The sequence below is a fragment of the Lissotriton vulgaris genome, chromosome 11 (assembly GCF_964263255.1).
Source record: "Lissotriton vulgaris chromosome 11, aLisVul1.2, whole genome shotgun sequence".
In the NCBI taxonomy this organism is placed as follows: Eukaryota; Metazoa; Chordata; class Amphibia; order Caudata; family Salamandridae; genus Lissotriton; species Lissotriton vulgaris.
The window spans coordinates 292,172,400-292,185,105 of NC_141699.1; positions in this window are offsets into that span (position 1 = coordinate 292,172,400).

Below are 12,706 nucleotides of genomic sequence, written 5' to 3' on the forward strand. Positions count from 1 at the left end.
AGCGACTTGCAAGGGGAGGTGAGGTAGAGCAGGATGTCGTCTGCGTACAGGGAGACCCTGTCCTCAAAGCCCGGGGACCAGGAGATCCCATGCAAGTCAGGGTGCGAGCGCAGCATAGCCGCGAGAGGCTCTAGAGCCAGCGCAAACAGGAGCGGAGACAAGGGGCAGCCCTGTCTGGTACCGCGTTGCAGCGCAAAGGGAGCAGACATGCGACCGTTAACCGTGACAGCAGCCAGAGGGCTAGCATAAAGAAGTTGCACCCAGCCCAGGAAACCCGGTCCAAACCCAAGTTTTGTCAGCACCGCCCACAAATAGTTCCATTCCAGGGAATCAAAGGCCATCGTGGCATCAAGGGAGGCCAGTACCGCTGGTTCCGTAATGGCGTGAACCCTGGCCATAACCCCGTGCAGGCGTCTCAGGTTAAGGGCAGTATTGCGGCGGGGAATAAAACCAGACTGGTCCGGGTGCACCAGGTCGCTTATAACCCCGACCAACCGATTAGCCAACAGTTTGGCCAGGATCTTGGGTTCAGCATTGAGAAGAGAAATGGGGCGATAGGACCTACAAACATCTCGCGGCTTGCCGTCCTTATGGATAACCACTATAGTGGCCAGTCGCTGGTCCAAGGGAAAGACACCATCCTCGCGGGCACGGAGGAACATATCTCTCAAATGAGGGGAGATCACGTCCGGCCGGATCTTATACAGTTCAACCGGTATGCCGTTGGGTCCGGCTGCTTTGCCTGCACGTAGGGCGCGGATCGCCAGAGCGATCTCATCCGCGGTGATGTCCCGGTCCATGTCGACCCTGTCTTCCTCCGAGAGACAAGGAAGGTCTATCGCCGAGAGGAAGTCAGACGAGTCGGCCTCGGAGCGGTCCGAACCGGAAGTATAAACACCCCGAAAATAGTCTGCGAAAGACTCGGCAATGGCACTCGGATCAGTAACCACCACTCCGTCCTCACCCAGGATCTCCGGGACCACCCGGCTTGCCATTTCCCGCCTGTCCAACCAGGTCAGCAATTTACCAGCCTTGTCCCCGACATCATAGATGCGGCCTTGCTGCTCCTTCGCCAAGATCAGGGCTGCGTTCGTGGCGAGATCGTGATACTCCGATTGTTTCAGAGAGAGGTCGTGCAGGAGAGAAGGGTCGGGCTCAGGTCCCAGGCGGGACTCAAGATCCAAGACCTCCTCCTCCACTTGCATAAGATCAGCATCACGAGTTCGCTTAGCCGCCGCGATGAGAGCCAGGGCTTCACCCCGCAACACCGTTTTGAAGGCCTCCCACAGAGTGACCGCAGAGCCCACGGATCCAGTATTTTCAGTAAAATATAGGCCAATGGCCTTGGCCAGGAGTGCTCGCGTGTTATGGTTGCGGAAATACCAGGGATTTACCGCTGCCGGGCGGCTGGACAGAATGACACCGAAATCAAAGGAGATCCACAGCGGCGAGTGATCGGAAACGCCCCTCGCCAGGAAACGCGCCTCAGAGATGGCAGGCGACTGCGCCGCCAGGGTGAGGACATAATCCAGGCGGGACAGACTTCCATGGGCGCCGGAAAGGAATGAAAACTGGCGAAGCGCAGGATGTAATAACAGCCAACAATCCACCAGACCCATAGAGTCAAGGAAGGTCGGCAGCCACGTTTGGGAACCCAGGAGGTCTCTCGGTGGCTGGCGATCTAGAGTGCCAGAGCAGACTGAATTGAAATCACCCCCTAGGATCAATAGGCCCGAAGGCAGGGACAAAATGGCGCCACCCAGGTCCTGGAAGGTGCTAGATTGGAGGCCGGGGGGAACATAAACCGAAAGCAGGGCCAAGGAACGCCCCTCCCATCTTCCCGCCACAGCTGCGTAGCGTCCTCTATCATCTAGGAGCGTGACGTCTATTTCAAGAGGAAGGGACGCACGTACAAGGATGCCCGCCCCCCGGGAGCCCGAGGAGAACCCAGAGTGGGCAACCATCTTGTAACCCTTACGATTCAGGGCCCTACAAGAGTTCCCCACTAAGTGCGTTTCCTGTAATAGTACAACATCAGGCATGTTCCTTTTAATCAGCTGAATCACCACCCCTCTCTTAACCCGATCACCTAATCCATTGACATTCCAGCTAAGCACTTTCAATTTCCTACCCCCCATCCCCGAACAACCCGCCCCACCCGACTCCATCCAACTCAAACGTCAATTGCACATTAAAACACACTGTCCATTGCCTTAAGGAAGAAAAAGAGATAGAACAAACGAACAGTAAAACTCGCAAAGTTGCACCCCCCACCCTGCACCCCTGCATGTGACTAAAAAGCCCCCCCAACCAGCAGTGTGCCTGTCGCCCCATAACTACTCTACAAAAAGACACCCAGAGGAGCAAGGAATCTCCGCGAACACCTCCCGCCACCCTCCATGTACTGACAGGAAAGATAATACGGCATCTCAAAGCTACATTAGATAGGCCACCGAGGCAAGCAAGATAATCAATTAGTCACCCACTACAGAACCAAGTCTCATGGGTCCGAGCCTCCAGCGGCGCCACCCTCGTGGTCCTCCTGTGCTCCTCGGCGCGGTGATAGAGTGTCCAGCCATTCACTAACGTTCTCAGCGAAGTCAAAGAACAGGGCACGTCCTTCATGTTCGATCCGGAGCTTAGCGGGGAACATCATAGAGTACTTGAAGCCTAGGTCCCGTAGTCGTCGCTTCACCCCAGCATAGCTTTGGCGCTGTCGCTGAACCGTCCTGGTGAAATCTGGATAGAAATGGACATCAGCATTTTGGAATTTAAGTGGTCCATGTCGCCTGGAGGCCTGCAGGACAGCGTCTCTGTCACGGAAATTAAGCAGCCGGGCCACGATGGGTCTAGATGCCACGCCCGTCTTCGGCGGGCCACCCGGGACTCGGTGGGCACGTTCCACCGAGAAAAAGTTGCTGAGGCCAGGCGGGGCCAGATGAGTCCTGATCAGGTCTTCAACAAGGAGGTCCGTCGCCGCCTCCTCCGAACCCTCCGGTACACCGACAATGCGGATGTTCTGCCGCCTGGCCCGGCTTTCAAAGTCATCCAGCCGCCTCGCGAATTGCTCCGCTGTCCTCTGCAGGTTCCGGACTTCAGTTTGCAAGTCCGAGACGTCTCCCGTTAGACTGGTCGTCTTGATGTCCAGATTCTTAACCCGATCATTGGTCTTGCCCAAGTCGGCTCTGATGAGGGACAGATCAACGGCCATGCCATCCACCTTGTGCGTGAGGACTTCATGCTGTTGCTGCATGTCCACCGGGAAGTTCGTAATGGCTCCCAATATGTCGCTCAAAGTGGGCTCAGAGCCGTCCGGCGAGCCCGAGTGTGGGATGCCCTTGGCAGAGGGTCCAGTAACAGGCGGTGTCTTCGGCTGAGTATAGCGCTCAATCCGATTCTGCTGCTGTTGCGATTTACTGCACACTCCTCTGTTAGACGGCTTGTCAAGGTCCCCTCTGCCCGCCATGTTAGGTCCAAGAGAACAAAGGGCTATGCCAGGCAAGTCCAAGCCCAGAGAGTCGGAGATTTGTCCGGGAGGACAATGGAATACCGTCCTAGGTTAGTTCCGCAGTCCAAATAGCACCGCTATCCAGTACACTTCTCCGCTGGCGAAGGCAGGCAGGCACTCCGCAGATCAGCAAAGCGTAGCGGCGGAGTCCGCTGAGACAATGGCACCGAGCTGGCACGGAGTCCCACTCGACGTAGCTCCGCGTAGGAGACACCGATTTGGATTCTGAAAACGGTGCTCGCCTCAGTGGGCCCTCAGCAACGAGTATCCACCCTCGTGGATCAGGATTACGGGCAGGATAGGTGCGGAGGATCGGAAGGTCCGCGGAGCTCCGAGCTTACGCGGCCATCTTGGTTGCCCGCGAAGCTCCTCCCCCAAGCAGACCACTCTTACCCAGTCCAAAGATCATGGCTTGATCCATCACCTTTATTTAGCTCACTGCACCATCCCAGCTTAGAACCTGGCTTTGTGCAAATTAGTCTGTCCCTGGCCCAGTGCATCATGGGAACAGGGCAGACCAAACTACCAAGCCAATTCTTCACAGGAAAGGAGACAAGCTTCCGGGGACCGGTTTCTGGCATTTCAGCCGTCGTCGGCCCGGCTTGCTTGAATCCTGATGGTGCAGTGAGCAAGGGACTCATGTCTGAGTATACCTTGCCACACCTATAGTGGCCAAAAACGATTCAGAAAAGGGGGTGGTGAAGAACAGAGTGTCTGAATTAAGCAGACCACTCTTACCCAGTCCAAAGATTAGGGCTTGATCCATCACTGTTATTTAGCTCACTGCACCATCCCAGCTCAGAACCTGGCTATGTGCAAATTAGTCTGTCCCTGTCCCAGTACATCATGGGAACAGGGTAGACCAAACTACCAAACAAATTCGTCACCGGAAAGGAGACAAGCTTCCGGGGACCGGTTTCTGGCATTTCAGCCGTCGTCGGCCCGGCTTGCTTGAATCCTGATGGTGCAGTGAGCAAGGGACTCATGTCTGAGTATACCCTTCCACACCTATAGTGGCCAAAAACGATTCAGAAAAGGGGGTGGTGATGAACAGAGTGTCTGAATTAAGCAGACCACTCTTACCCAGTCCAAAGATCAGGGCTTGATCCATCACGGTTATTTAGCTCACTGCACCATCCCTGCTCAGAACCTGGCTATGTGCAAATTAGTCTGTCCCTGGCCCAGTGCATCATGGGAACAGGGCAGACCAAACTACCAAGCCAATTCTTCACCGGAAAGGAGACAAGCTTCCGGGGACCGGTTTCTGGCATTTCAGCCGTTGTCGGCCCGGCTTGCTTGAATACTGATGGTGCAGTGAGTAAGGGACTCATGTCTGAGTATACCCTGCCACAGCTATAGAGGCCAAAAACGATTCAGAAAAGGGGGTGGTGATGAACAGAGTGTCTGAATTAGGCAGACCACTCTTACCCAGTCCAAAGATCAGGGCTTGATCCATCACCGTTATTTAGCTCACTGCACCATCCCAGCTCAGAACCTGGCTATGTGCAAATTAGTCTGTCCCTGGCCCAGTGCATCATGGGAACAGGGCAGACCAAACTACCAAGCCAATTCGTCACCGGAAAGGAGACAAGCTTCCGGGGACCGGTTTCTGGCATTTCAGCCGTCGTCGGCCCGGCTTGCTTGAATCCTGATGGTGCAGTGAGCAAGGGACTCATGTCTGAGTATACCCTTCCACACCTATAGTGGCCAAAAACGATTCAGAAAAGCGGGTGGTGATGAACAGAGTGTCTGAATTAAGAAGACCACTCTTACCCAGTCCAAAGATCAGGGCTTGATCCATCACCGTTATTTAGCTCACTGCACCATCCCAGCTCAGAACCTGGCTATGTGCAAATTAGTCTGTCCCTGGCCCAGTGCATCATGGGAACAGGGCAGACCAAACTACCAAGCCAATTCTTCACCGGAAAGGAGGCAAGCTTCCGGGGACCGGTTTCTGGCATTTCTGCCGTTGTCGGCCCGGCTTGCTTGAATACTGATGGTGCACTGAGTAAGGGACTCATGTCTGAGTATACCCTGCCACAGCTATAGTGGCCAAAAACGATTCAGAAAAGGGGGTGGTGATGAACAGAGTGTCTGAATTAGGCAGGTCACTCTTACCCAGTCCAAAGATCAGGGCTTGATCCATCACCTTTATTTAGCTCACTGCACCATCCCAGCTCAGAACCTGGCTATGTGCAAATTAGTCTGTCCCTGGCCCAGTGCATCATGGGAACAGGGCAGACCAAACTACCAAGCCAATTCTTCACCGGAAAGAAGACAAGCTTCCGGGGACCGGTTTCTGGCATTTCAGCCATCGTCGGCCCGGCTTGCTTGAATCCTGATGGTGCAGTGAGCAAGGGACTCATGTCTGAGTATACCCTGCCACACCTATAGTGGCCAAAAACGATTCAGAAAAGGGGGTGGTGATGAACAGAGTGTCTGAATTAAGCAGACCACTCTTACCCAGTCCAAAGATCAGGGCTTGATCCATCAACGTTATTTAGCTCACTGCACCATCCCAGCTCAGAACCTGGCTATGTGCAAATTTGTCTGTCCCTGGCCCAGTGCATCATGGGAACAGGGCAGACCAAACTACCAAGCCAATTCTTCACCAGAAAGGAGAGAAGCATCAGGGGACCGGTTTCTGGCATTTCAGCCGTCGTCGGCCCGGCTTGCTTGAATCCTGATAGTGCAGTGAGCAAGGGACTCATGTTTGAGCATACCCTGCCACACCTATAGTGGCCAAAAACGATTCAGAAAAGGGGGTGGTGATGAACAGAGTGTCTGAATTAAGCAGACCACTCTTACCCAGTCCAAAGATCAGGGCTTGATCCATCACCGTTATTTAGCTCAGCGCACCATCCCAGCTCAGAACCTGGCTATGTGCAAATTAGTCTGTCCCTGGCACAGTGCATCATGGGAACAGGGCAGACCAAACTACCAAGCCAATTCTTCACCGGAAAGGAGACAAGCTTCTTGGGACAGGTTTTGGCACTTCAGCCGTCGTCGGCCCGGCTTGCTTAAATCCTGATGGTGCAGTAAGCAAGGGACTCATGTCTGAGTATACCCTGCCACACCTATAGTGGCCAAAAACGATTCAGAAAAGGGGGTGGTGAAGAACAGAGTGTCTGAGATAAGCAGACCACTCTTACCCAGTCCAAAGATCAGGGCTTGATCCATCACCGTTATTTAGCTCACTGTACCATCCCAGCTCAGATCCTGGCTATGTGCAAATTAGTCTGTCCCTGGCAAAGTGCATCATGGGAACAGGTCAGACCAAACTACCAAGCCAATTCTTCACCGGAAAGGAGACAAGCTTCCGGGGACCGGTTTCTGGCATTTCAGCCGTCGTCGGCCCGGCTTGCTTGAATCCTGATGGTGCAGTGAGCAAGGGACTTATGTCTGAGTATACCCTGCCACACCTATAGTGGCCAAAAACGATTCAGAAAAGGGGGTGGTGATGAACAGAGTGTCTGAATTAAGCAAACCACTCTTACCCAGTCCAAAGATCAGGGCTTGATCCATCACCGTTATTTAGCTCACTGCACCATCCCAGCTCAGAACCTGGCTATGTGCAAATTGGTCTGTCCCTGGCCCAGTGCATCATGGGAACCGGGCAGACCAAACTACCAATCCAATTCTTCACCGGAAAGGAGACAAGCTTCCGGGGACCGGTTTCTGGCATTTTAGCCGTCGTAGGCCCGGCTTGCTTGAATCCTGAGGGTGCAGTGAGAAAGGGACTCATGTCTGAGTATACCCTGCCACACCTATAGTGGCCAAAAACGATTCAGAAAAGGGGGTGATGATGAACAGAGTGTCTGAATTAAGCAGACCACTCTTACCCAGTCCAAAGATCATGGCTTGATCCATCACCTTTATTTAGCTCACTGCACCATCCCAGCTTAGAACCTGGCTTTGTGCAAATTAGTCTGTCCCTGGCCCAGTGCATCATGGGAACAGGGCAGACCAAACTACCAAGCCAATTCTTCACAGGAAAGGAGACAAGCTTCCGGGGACCGGTTTCTGGCATTTCAGCCGTCGTCGGCCCGGCTTGCTTGAATCCTGATGGTGCAGTGAGCAAGGGACTCATGTCTGAGTATACCTTGCCACACCTATAGTGGCCAAAAACGATTCAGAAAAGGGGGTGGTGAAGAACAGAGTGTCTGAATTAAGCAGACCACTCTTACCCAGTCCAAAGATTAGGGCTTGATCCATCACTGTTATTTAGCTCACTGCACCATCCCAGCTCAGAACCTGGCTATGTGCAAATTAGTCTGTCCCTGTCCCAGTACATCATGGGAACAGGGCAGACCAAACTACCAAACAAATTCGTCACCGGAAAGGAGACAAGCTTCCGGGGACCGGTTTCTGGCATTTCAGCCGTCGTCGGCCCGGCTTGCTTGAATCCTGATGGTGCAGTGAGCAAGGGACTCATGTCTGAGTATACCCTTCCACACCTATAGTGGCCAAAAACGATTCAGAAAAGGGGGTGGTGATGAACAGAGTGTCTGAATTAAGCAGACCACTCTTACCCAGTCCAAAGATCAGGGCTTGATTCATCACGGTTATTTAGCTCACTGCACCATCCCTGCTCAGAACCTGGCTATGTGCAAATTAGTCTGTCCCTGGCCCAGTGCATCATGGGAACAGGGCAGACCAAACTACCAAGCCAATTCTTCACCGGAAAGGAGACAAGCTTCCGGGGACCGGTTTCTGGCATTTCAGCCGTTGTCGGCCCGGCTTGCTTGAATACTGATGGTGCAGTGAGTAAGGGACTCATGTCTGAGTATACCCTGCCACAGCTATAGAGGCGAAAAAACGATTCAGAAAAGGGGGTGGTGATGAACAGAGTGTCTGAATTAGGCAGACCACTCTTACCCAGTCCAAAGATCAGGGCTTGATCCATCACCGTTATTTAGCTCACTGCACTATCCCAGCTCAGAACCTGGCTATGTGCAAATTGGTCTGTCCCTGTCCCAGTGCATCATGGGAACAGGGCAGACCAAACTACCAAGCCAATTCTTCACCGGAAAGGAGACAAGCTTCCGGGGACCGGTTTCTGGCATTTTAGCCGTCGTCGGTCCGGCTTGCTTGAATCCTGAGGGTGCAGTGAGCAAGGGACTCATGTCTGAGTGTACCCTGCCACACCTATAGTGGCCAAAAACGATTCAGAAAAGGGGGTGATGATGAACAGAGTGTCTGAATTAAGCAGACCACTCTTACTCAGTCCAAAGATTAGGGCTTGATCCATCACCGTTATTTAGTTCACTGCACCATCCCAGCTCAGAACCTGGCTATGTGCAAATTAGTCTGTCCCTGGCCCAGTGCATCATGGGAACAGGGCAGACCAAACTACCAAGCCAATTCGTCACCGGAAAGGAACCAAGCTTCCGGGGACCGGTTTCTGGCATTTCAGCCGTCGTCGGCCCGGCTTGCTTGAATCCTGATGGTGCAGTGAGCAAGGGACTCATGTCTGAGTATACCCTTCCACACCTATAGTGGCCAGAAACGATTCAGAAAAGGGGGTGGTGATGAACAGAGTGTCTGAATTAAGCAGACCACTCTTACCCAGTCCAAAGATCAGGGCTTGATCCATCACCGTTATTTAGCTCACTGCACCATCCCAGCTCAGAACCTGGCTATGTGCAAATTAGTCTGTCCCTGGCCCAGTGCATCATGGGAACAAGGCAGACCAAACTACCAAGCCAATTCTTCACCGGAAAGGAGACAAGCTTCCGGGGACCGGTTACTGGCATTTCTGCCGTTGTCGGCCCGGCTTGCTTGAATACTGATGGTGCACTGAGTAAGGGACTCATGTCTGAGTATACCCTGCCACAGCTATAGTGGCCAAAAACGATTCAGAAAAGGGGGTGGTGATGAACAGAGTGTCTGAATTAGGCAGGTCACTCTTACCCAGTCCAAAGATCAGGGCTTGATCCATCACCTTTATTTAGCTCACTGCACCATCCCAGCTCAGAACCTGGCTATGTGCAAATTAGTCTGTCCCTGGCCCAGTGCATCATGGGAACAGGGCAGACCAAACTACCAAGCCAATTCTTCACCAGAAAGGAGAGAAGCTTCCGGGGACCGGTTTCTGGCATTTCAGCCGTTGTCGGCCGGCTTGCTTGAATCCTGATAGTGCAGTGAGCAAGGGACTCATGTCTGAGTATACCCTGCCACACCTATAGTGGCCAAAAACGATTCAGAAAAGGGGGTGGTGATGAACAGAGTGTCTGAATTAAGCAGACCACTCTTTCCCAGTCCAAAGATCAGGGCTTGATCCATCACCGTTATTTAGCTCAGCGCACCATCCCAGCTCAGAACCTGGCTATGTGCAAATTAGTCTGTCCCTGGCCCAGTGCATCATGGGAACAGGGCAGACCAAACTACCAAGCCAATTCTTCACCGGAAAGGAGACAAGCTTCCGGGGACCGGTTTCTGGCATTTCAGCCGCCGTCGGCCCGGCTTGCTTGAATCCTGATGGTGCAGTGAGCAAGGGACTTATGTCTGAGTATACCCTGCCACACCTATAGTGGCCAAAAACGATTCAGAAAAGGGGGTGGTGATGAACAGAGTGTCTGAATTAAGCAGACCACTCTTACCCAGTCCAAAGATCAGGGCTTGATCCATCACCGTTATTTAGCTCACTGCACCATCCCAGCTCAGAACCTGGCTATGTGCAAATTGGTCTGTCCCTGGCCCAGTGCATCATGGGAACAGGACAGACCAAACTACCAAGCCAATTCTTCACCGGAAAGGAGACAAGCTTCCGGGGACCGGTTTCTGGCATTTTAGCCGTCGTAGGCCCGGCTTGCTTGAATCCTGAGGGTGCAGTGAGCAAGGGACTCATTTCTGAGTATACCCTTCCACACGTATAGTGGCCAAAAACGATTCAGAAAAGGGGGTGGTGATGAACAGAGTGTCTGAATTAGGCAGACCACTTTTACCCAGTCCAAAGATCAGGGCTTGATCCATCACCGTTATTTAGCTCACTGCACCATCCCAGCTCAGAACCTGGCTATGTGCAAATTAGTCTGTCCCTGGCCCAGTGCATCATGGGAACAGGGCAGACCAAACTACCAAGCCAATTCTTCGCGGGAAAGGAGACAAGCTTCCGGGGACCGGTTTCTGGCATTTCAGCCGTCGTCGGCCCGGCTTGCTTGAATCCTGATGGTGCAGTGAGCAAGGGACTCATGTCTGAGTATACCCTGCCGCACCTATAGTGGCCAAAAACGATTCAGAAAAGGGGGTGGTGATGAACAGAGTGTTTGAATTAAGCAGTCCACTCTTACCCAGTCCAAAGATCATGGCTTGATCCATCACCGTTATTTAGCTCACTGCACCATCCCAGCTTAGAACCTGGCTATGTGCAAATTAGTCTGTCCCTGGCCCAGTGCATCATGGGAACAGGGCAGACCAAACTACCATGCCAATTCTTCACCGGAAAGGAGACAAGCTTCCGGGGACCGGTTTCTGGCATTTCAGCCGCCGTCGGCCCGGCTTGCTTGAATCCTGATGGTGCAGTGAGCAAGGGACTCATGTCTGAGTATACCCTGCCACACCTATAGTGGCCAAAAACGATTCAGAAAAGGGGGTGGTGAAGAACAGAGTGTCTGAATTAAGCAGACCACTCTTACCCAGTCCAAAGATTAGGGCTTGATCCATCACCGTTATTTAGCTCACTGCACCATCCCAGCTCAGAACCTGGCTATGTGCAAATTAGTCTGTCCCTGGCCCAGTGCATCATGGGAACAGGGCAGACCAAACTACCAAGCCAATTCGTAACCGGAAAGGAGACAAGCTTCCGGGGACCGGTTTCTGGCATTTCAGCCGTCGTCGGCCCGGCTTGCTTGAATCCTGATGGTGCAGTGAGCAAGGGACTCATGTCTGAGTATACCCTTCCACACGTATAGTGGCAAAAAACGATTCAGAAAAGGGGGTGGTGATGAACAGAGTGTCTGAATTAAGCAGACCACTCTTACCCAGTCCAAAGATCAGGGCTTGATCCATCACCGTTATTTAGCTCACTGTACCATCCCAGCTCAGATCCTGGCTATGTGCAAATTAGTCTGTCCCTGGCAAAGTGCATCATGGGAACAGGGCAGACCAAACTACCAAGCCAATTCTTCACTGGAAAGGAGACAAGCTTCCGGGGACCGGTTTCTGGCATTTCAGCCTTCGTCGGCCCGGCTTGCTTGAATCCTGATGGTGCAGTGAGCAAGGGACTTATGTCTGAGTATACCCTGCCACACCTATAGTGGCCAAAAACGATTCAGAAAAGGGGGTGGTGATGAACAGAGTGTCTGAATTAAGCAGACCACTCTTACCCAGTCCAAAGATCAGGGCTTGATCCATCACCGTTATTTAGCTCACTGCACCATCCCAGCTCAGAACCTGGCTATGTGCAAATTGGTCTGTCCCTGGCCCAGTGCATCATGGGAACAGGGCAGACCAAACTACCAAGCCAATTCTTCACCGGAAAGGAGACAAGCTTCCGGGGACCGGTTTCTGGCATTTTAGCCGTCGTAGGCCCGGCTTGCTTGAATCCTGAGGGTGCAGTGAGAAAGGGACTCATGTCTGAGTATTCCCTGCCACACCTATAGTGGCCAAAAACGATTCAGAAAAGGGGGTGATGATGAACAGAGTGTCTGAATTAAGCAGACCACTCTTACCCAGTCCAAAGATCATGGCTTGATCCATCACCTTTATTTAGCTCACTGCACCATCCCAGCTTAGAACCTGGCTTTGTGCAAATTAGTCTGTCCCTGGCCCAGTGCATCATGGGAACAGGGCAGACCAAACTACCAAGCCAATTCTTCACAGGAAAGGAGACAAGCTTCCGGGGACCGGTTTCTGGCATTTCAGCCGTCGTCGGCCCGGCTTGCTTGAATCCTGATGGTGCAGTGAGCAAGGGACTCATGTCTGAGTATACCTTGCCACACCTATAGTGGCCAAAAACGATTCAGAAAAGGGGGTGGTGAAGAACAGAGTGTCTGAATTAAGCAGACCACTCTTACCCAGTCCAAAGATTAGGGCTTGATCCATCACTGTTATTTAGCTCACTGCACCATCCCAGCTCAGAACCTGGCTATGTGCAAATTAGTCTGTCCCTGTCCCAGTACATCATGGGAACAGGGCAGACCAAACTACCAAACAAATTCGTCACCGGAAAGGAGACAAGCTTCCGGGGACCGGTTT